The sequence below is a fragment of the Piliocolobus tephrosceles genome, chromosome 7 (genome assembly GCF_002776525.5).
Source record: "Piliocolobus tephrosceles isolate RC106 chromosome 7, ASM277652v3, whole genome shotgun sequence".
Classification (NCBI taxonomy): Eukaryota; Metazoa; Chordata; class Mammalia; order Primates; family Cercopithecidae; genus Piliocolobus; species Piliocolobus tephrosceles.
The window spans coordinates 104038000-104046056 of NC_045440.1; the positions used below are offsets into that span (position 1 = coordinate 104038000).

General features: G+C 46.2%; 1 pseudogene; it reads left to right on the forward strand.

Annotated features, from left to right (window-relative positions):
* Window positions 1–7864: 7864 nt before the first annotated feature.
* LOC111520921 lies at window positions 7865–7964 on the forward strand (annotated as a pseudogene).
* The last annotated feature ends 93 nt before the right edge of the window (window positions 7965–8057 follow it).

Here is an 8057-nt window from a genome sequence, read left to right on the forward strand (position 1 = left end):
AAGGAAGGAAGGAAGGAAGGAAGGAAGGAAGGAAGGAAGGAAGGAAGGAAGGAAGGAAGGAAGGAAGGAAGGAAGGTGAGTGGGTGCCTAGGACTGGGGAGACTGGGGAGACAGGGTGATTGGGGAGTGACAGCTAACGGTCACAGGATTTCTTTTTGGGGTTGGTTAAAATGTTTTAAAATTGATTGTGGTGCTGTTTGGCATAACTCTATGGGTATACTAAAAACCATTTAATTGTACACTTTAAAAGGGTGAATTGTATGGTATGTGAATTGTATCTCAATAAAGCCGTTTACAAAAAAAAAAAAGGCTGAGCCCGGTGGCTCATGCCTGTAATTCCAGCACTTTGGGAGGCCGAGGCGGGCGGATCACGAGGTCAGGAGATCGGGACCATCCTGGCTAACACAGTGAAATCCCGTCTCTACTAAAACTATGAAAAAATTAGCCGGGTGTGGCGGCGGACGCCTGTAGTCCCAGCTGCTGGGGAGGCTGAGGCAGCAGAATGGCGTGAACCCGGGAGGCGGAGCTTGCTGTGAGCCGAGATCGCGCCACTGCGCTCCAGCCTGGGTGACAGAGCAAGATTCCGTCACCAAAAAAAAAAAAAAAAAAAAGTCTCTACCATGTCTCTACCATGCCCCCAACCTCCTCACTCAGGCCTATTAATTCAGGTTCTCCAAGCGACAGGCCCTGGGAATCGAGCACATGTCAAAGCTCCTGGATGGCCCTGATGCAGCTGGGGAGCCTCCTCTAACTGTGGGAGTGACTCAGACTGAGTGAGTATAATTTTTTTTTCATTAACCCTTGCTTGCTAGTCAGAGGAGGAAAGAGGGGCATGAATTAATGAAGACCAGCAAGTTTCCCCATTGAGACAATAATGGAGTTGTCATTTGTCTATGTCCAGGAGTTGTTTTTCATCTTCTGGTGTCTAGCAATGGAATGGAAAATTCCACAAATTATGAATTGGCATGCAATGCCCCCCTGTGGACTGTTGCAATAAGAAGTCCCAGTGTTTACGTTGCTTTTAGATCTTTTAACCAAGTATCTTTCCTGCCTGCATCATTTTATCTTCAGTTCATTTGTCTTAGAATCCAGACAGAGAGCACATCTCAGGTCTTGGAAAGTATAAGAGGAGAGAAAGCACTTTGAAATGTGACATTCTCAGAACTGGTGAAAGTTCAGGAACAGATTTCTTGAAGGTAAGTGAGGTCTGGTCACATCGTTTTCTTTCAGGTTACCACTGTAAAAGGCTCCAGCTGCATCTGTGGCCTTTTCAGTCGGCGAAGCAGTACAACATGGTCGTGTTAGCACAGCATCCTTACCTGCTCCTGGTGGAGAGTATCTTAGTGCCCTCTCTTCTCCTTTATTTATTTATTTATTTATTTATTTATTTATTTATTTATTTATTATTACTTTTTTTTTTCTGAGATGGAGTTTTGCTCTGTCACCCAGGCTGGAGTGCAGTGGTGCGATCTCGGCTCACTGCAACCTCCGCCTCCCAGGTTCAAGAGATTCTCCTACCTCAGCCTCCGGAGTAACTGGGATTACAAGCATGTGCCACCATGCCTGGTTAATTTTTGTATTGTTAGTAGAGATGGGGTTTCATCATGTTGGTCAGGCTGGTCTCCAACTCCTGACCTCGTGATCTGCCCGCCTCAGCCTCTCAAAGTGCTAAGATTACAGGCGTGAGCCACCGTGCCCGGTCTTCTCCTCTTTCGTTGTCTGTTCCTTCACCAAATGGACCTTGGCTTCAAGCGCTTCGTAGCCACTCAGACACCTGGGCTCCAATGCTGGCTTGCTAAAGCACTGTGGCAAGTGCTTCTGATTAATTATCAAAACAATCCTATGAGACAGGTGCTCTTTTTTTTTTTTTTTTTTTTTTTTTTAAGACAGGGTCTCACTCTGCCATCCAGGCAGGAGTGCAGTGGCACTATCTTGGTTCACTGCAGCCTTGACCTCCAGGCTCAAGTGATCCTCCTATCTCAGCCTCCTGAGTAGCTGGGACCACAGGTGCATGCCACCATACCTGACTAAATGTCCTTAGGGTCTTCAGTTGTGGAAACTGGGCCACCAAGAGCTTAGGTCAATTCGGTGCGAGAAGCACAATCCACGGTGCATGGTACGCAGCAGGGCTGCATTATCATTTCCCTCCTTCTCCAAGTCCTATTCTGCTCTTTGCTGATCAATGTAACTGACCCTTGATAAGTGTCCATGTCTTCCAATGACTAATTAAAAAGTACAAATAAAAGTATTTGCACTTTTAGGCCAGACACAGTGGTGGCTGACGCCTGTAATCCCAACACTTTGGGAAGCCGAGGTAGGTGGATCACCTGAGATCAGGAGTTCAAGACCAGCCTGACCAACATGGTGAAACCCAGTCTCTACTAAAAATACAAAATTAGCCGGACGTGGTGGCACATGCCTGTAATCCCAGCTACTTGGGAGGCTGAGGCAGGAGAATCACTTGAACCCAGGCAGCAGAGGTTGCAGTGAGCCAAGATCACGCCATTGCACTCCAGCCTGGGCAACAAGAGCGAAACTCCGTATCAAAAAAAAAAAAAGTATTAGCACTTTCAAATAGTGTGTATACATTTTAACAGGGGTCTTCCAGCAATCAAACCATAAACCCCAAACTGAATCCCTAATGCTGGGATTTCAAGAGCTATGTCTTTCATGGGGGTGAAACAGTATGATCTGGGCCTGGGACTTTCTAGGTGGGCTGCAAAGCATCACCTGGGCATATGGTAACACTTACTTCAATTTGCCGAATGCTCCTCTGCTGGGGAGCTTATGTATTTTATCTCTGTCAATCCTCCTGATTACCCACAAGGGCATGACTATCCCCATTTTACAGCAGAGGAAACGATGTAAGCCCGAGTGGCGGTGAGCAGCAGAGCCGACATTCACACCCAGGTCTTCCTGGCTCCGAAGTTTGTGCTCCTGGGCGTGCTGCCTGGTCCCTCATGCAAGGAAATGATGCTTGCACTAAGACAAAAAGGATGAGTTACCTAGGTGGAGGGTTAGGGAAAGGGCATTTTGGATGGAAGAACCGCTATGTACAAAGCAGCATATTAGTTATTACCAGCCTTCCAGGAGTGAGCTCCATCAGAAGTCTGGGCACTTTCTGTCTTTCTGTTTATGTCTATGCCACACTCCCTAACAAACTATGCTATAAACCTCTTCAGGGGACTGAAGCTTATTCACTGTTTCCTGTAGCATCTGTGTTGCTCATAGGTGCATAATGCATGTGTGATGCATCACCGGATGGCTGCTTAGACATGTGGCTGCTTGTTTGTTGCAGACATGTACTCAGCATTCAAATGAAATATCTCAGCCATGCCACAAATGCTTGCCAGCAGGTTATGAACACCTTTCCTATGGCAGATAGCAATGGGCATCTGTGCAGTCTAATTGTAGTAGGCAAAGTTAGCCATATCAGATACAAGTTTTAACTTATCTTTAGGCCAGTTTTTTCCCTAATGTCCTAACCTAATGTCTCACCAGTCCTGGATCTCTAGACTCAGGCCACTGGGTTAACTTGCCTTAGCCAGAGATCTTAAGTTTGTGAGTGACAAAACCCCAACTCAAACAAGCTTGCATAAACTGGAGAGCTATTGGCTTTCACAACTGGGAATGACTTGGGAGGCTTGGAGAACTGAAGGAAAAGTTTCTGAGCCCAGAGACCTGGGGATGGAATGAGGGACCCTGCCTGGCAGGACCCTCTCTCCTCTCTACTTGCCAGGTTTTATTTTGTAGACAGGTGAGCACATAAGGCAGGAAAGATAGTCACCTGCAACCCAGAACCTGCCTCCTTGTATCTTATGATCCCAGAAGAAAGGAGAGCAACTCGCCTCCCAGTTTGATTTGGGACATTTGGGGGAAAGGCTCCAGTTGTCCTGATTTATGTTGGATGCCCACCTCTTGGACCAATTCATTTACTGCCAATCATTCAACAAATATGAGCAAAAAATGGTACTAGGCCTAGCCCCATGGAGTTCATAATCACTGGGGAGACAAACATAAATCAATTAGCCAGCAAGTGTGAAGCTACACTGTGGCAAGTGCTTTGCAAAGGAGATAGGTGGTACTTTGAGAGTGTACATGGAGGATTTGACCTTGGAGGTTGGGAAAAGCTTCCCTAAGGAAATGATGCTTGCACTAAGACAAAAAGGATGAATTACCTAGGTGGAGGGTTAGGGAAAGGGCATTTTGGATGGAAGAACTGCTATGTACAAAGCGGCATGTTAGTTAATACCAGAAACCGGGGCTGCAAGAATGTCTAGTAGCTAAAACAGCAGAAAGCAGGACAAGGTGGGACAGGAGAGGCAGGGGGAGTAATCCATGGGGCTTATGGGCCACATTAAGGAATTTTGTATTTATCCTAAGGCTGTAGGAAGCCAAGACCAAAATTGGGGGTGGGTAAGGTGTCACAATCGTATTTGTCCTTTGAAAGAATGACTCCATGGCAGGGCATGGTGGCTCACACCTGTAATCCCAACACTTTGGAAGGCCAAGGCAGGCAGATTACCTGAGGTCAGGGGTTCGAGACCAGCCTGACCAATATGATGAAACCCTGCCTCTACTAAAGATACAAAAATTAGCTGGACATGGTGGCGAGTGCCTGTCATCCCAGCTACTCAGGAGGCTGAGACAGGAAAATCGCTTGAACCCGGGAGGTGGAGGTGGCAGTGAGCCAAGATTGTGCCATTGCACTCTGGCCTGGGCAACAAGAGCAAAACTCTGTTTCAAAAAAAAAAAAAAAAAAAAAAAAGACTCCAGCTGCAGTAGGCTTCATGCAGGTGGCCCAGAGCAAATGTGAGAACATCAGTTAGGAGGACACTAACTGAGAAGTTAGATAATAACAGCTGGGACTTGGGTGATTGAGGAGATGGACAGGAAAGAGATCCAGGAGGCAAAACTGGCAGATCTGGGAGCTTGGATATAGCAGGTAAGGGAGAGGATGTTGTCAAGGATGACATCCAGCTTTCTAGCTTACTCAACAATGTCCAAAGGAATGCAGGACTAAGTTTGGCCTGGCTGGGTCCCATTCTCACCCCTATGGACAGGATCAGGTACTGTGGCTCATCAAACTCACTGGATTCACGTAGAGTTTGGGAGAGATTTTCTGAAGAGAAGTGGTGCTATTACCAGGGAAAGAAGGATGAAAAAAATGGCTGAACAGATCCCAGCTGTAGCTGCCACAGCCACTGCAGGGAAAACAGAGTGGCCAGTCTCTGGCTGCCCTGAGATACTTAGCAGTAACTGCTACATTTATATTTGCCATTAAACATGAGTTTGCGTAAGCCATAGGGCAAGACACCAAAGGTCACGTTCCAGCTGCTTCAGGAGCCCCCTGGGGAAGGTTTCCTACTGTCAAATTCACTGTCATAAGCACTCGCCAGTAGGGGCACTGTTACTCTTCTCAGCCACTTCCCTGGCCCCTGAGGTGGCATCTTGGGCCCAGCTTGAGTTGGAGGTTAAAAGGACAGTGAGATTAGTTCCAATAGTTTCAGCCAGCCTTGGAAGTGGCAGAATGAGCTACCGTCATACTGTACAGGAACATTTAATCCTAGTTTTGCATAAAGACCCACAAAGACACACACTCATGCACTCTTTGGCATTCTTTAAATCTTTCCCCATTGTGATGTGGAGACATGGATCTTAAGAAGAAAAAATGGTCTTTGTTTATCTTAGGTATTTCTTTCAGCGGTACCTAGAGGCCATTGGCAAATATGTTCGAATTATACACCAAAATGATAAGCCAGGGAGGAAGTTAAAATAATAAGAACTGGTCTTTCAAGGTTCCCTAAGGTACTCAGCCAAACCGGTTGTATTAACGACAAAGTGAAAGAAGCCAAACTGCCAGGATGTTTGTCTAAGAAAATGATAGTGCCACTTTTCACGTATCGAGTGACAGATGCAGACTTGCGAGGGTTTGCTAAGTTCTTGTAAAGGGGCAGGGGTGGCTGCAGGTTTTGTCTTGCAGAGGATGTGTGCAAAGTCAAATGCTCTATCTAGCAGGTCAATTTGTTTCCTTGCTTGTTTTTTTTCCAAAATACTGTTTAAAAAAAAAAATCTGTTGGAAATACTTCGAGCAGTCAAGAAAAAAAAAGCAAAGTCGGGTAAAGAAAATATGCTGTCTACACAATAATAAAACAGGAAAGTCCTGGGTGTCTGTCACAGAGGTGTAGAATGGCAAATGGAGCTGGCTTCAATCTTCTCCAAAATTGTGGAAATACTGGGCTTTTTACTTAATGCTTTAGTACTAAGTAAATCGATGGCACCTCCAAGTTGGTGGTTTCTGTACTTTCTGTGGAACGGGTCTCTGGGCCTGACCCCACCGTCAGGCTTGGCAGCCACCTCCAGGACGGTACTATCTTTGCTAAGGTGTCTCTGCTTAGTAATAAGAACTAAGGTGTATGGGAGCTCACTGTGGGCCAGGTGCTCCATGAGCTTCGTATAATAGTTATTTCCATCAAATCTTCACCACAACCTGAAGATGAGGTAGCCCTATACCCATCCCACTTGTTTTTTTTTTTTTTTTTAAGACAAAGTCTCACTTTGTCACCAGGTTGGGGTGCAGTGGCGCAGTCTCGATTCACTACAACCTCCGCCTCCCGGGTTCAAGTGATTCTCCTGCCTCCTGAGTAGCTGGGACTGCAGGCGCACACCACCACGCCCAGCTAATTTTTGTCTTTTTAGTAGAGATGGGGTTTCACCATTTTGGCCAGGATGGTCTCAATCTCTTGACCTTGTGATCCACTGGGTTCAGCCTCCCAAAGTGCTTAGATTACCGGCATGAGCCATTGTGCCTAGCTTTTTTTTTTTTTTCTTTTTTTTTTTTTTTACTTTTTTTTACTTTTTAAAAATTTTGTTTAAGTAGAGATGAGATCTCCTTATGTTGCCCAGGCTGGTCTCAAACTCCTGAGCTCAAGCCATCACCCACCTCTTGGTCTCCCAAAGCACTGGGATTATAGGCATGAGCCACTGAACCCAGCCTCATCCCCATTTTAATATAAGTACACTGAGCCCTAGCAAAGAGCTATAACTTACTGAAAACCCCACAGCTGATAAGTGGTGGCACTGGGATTTGAACCTGAGCAGTCTGTTTCCAGAGTCAGTGCCTTCCAAACATTCTTTTCTACCTTATTGTTCCTTGAATTCTGGCCCTGGCTCCAGTTTGGGGCCAGGCAGAAGATAGGATTGGTGGGCATGATGGTAACAGGGTCTATATCAAAGTGAGCGTTTGGGGCTGGGCGCAGGGGCTCACATCTGTAATCTCAGCATTTTTGGGAGGCTGAGGTGAAAGGATCACTTGAGGCCAGAAGTTCAAGACCAGACTGGGCAACACAACAAGATGCCATCTTTAAAAAATAAAAAAAGTAGCCAGGCATGGTGGTGTGTACCTGTAGTCTCAGCTAGTTGGGAGGCTGAGGTGGGAGGATCTCTGGAGCCTGGGAGTTTAAGTGTGCTGTAAGCCATGATTGCACCAGTGCACTCATGGAAAGAAGGAAAGAGAGAACGAGAGAAAGAGGACAGGTGCAGTGGCTCATGCCTATAATCCCAGCACTTTGGGAGGCTGAGGGGGATGGACCAGATGAGGTCAGAAGTTCGAGACCAGCCTGGCCAATTTGGTGAAACTCCATCTTTACTAAAATACAAATTAGCTGGGCTTGGTGGCACATGCCTGCTTCTTGGGATGCATGAGTCCCAGCTTCTTGAGGCACGAGAATTGCTTGAACCCGGGAGGTGGAGGTTGCAGTGAGCAGAGATCACACTGCTCAGAGACTGCACTGCACTCCAGCCTGGGTGACACCGCAAGACTCTGTCTCAAGAAAAAGAAAAAAGAAAAAAGAAAGAAGAGCGCTCGCATTGGCAGCAAATGTACTAAAATTGGAATGATACAGAGATTAGCATGGCTCCTGTGCAAGGATGACACAAATTCCAAAGCATTCCATATAAGAAATAAAGAAAGGGAAGGGAAGAAAGAAAGGGAAGAAAGGGAAGAAAGGGAAGAAAGAAAGAAAGAAAGAAAGAAAGAAAGAAAGAAAGAAAGAAAG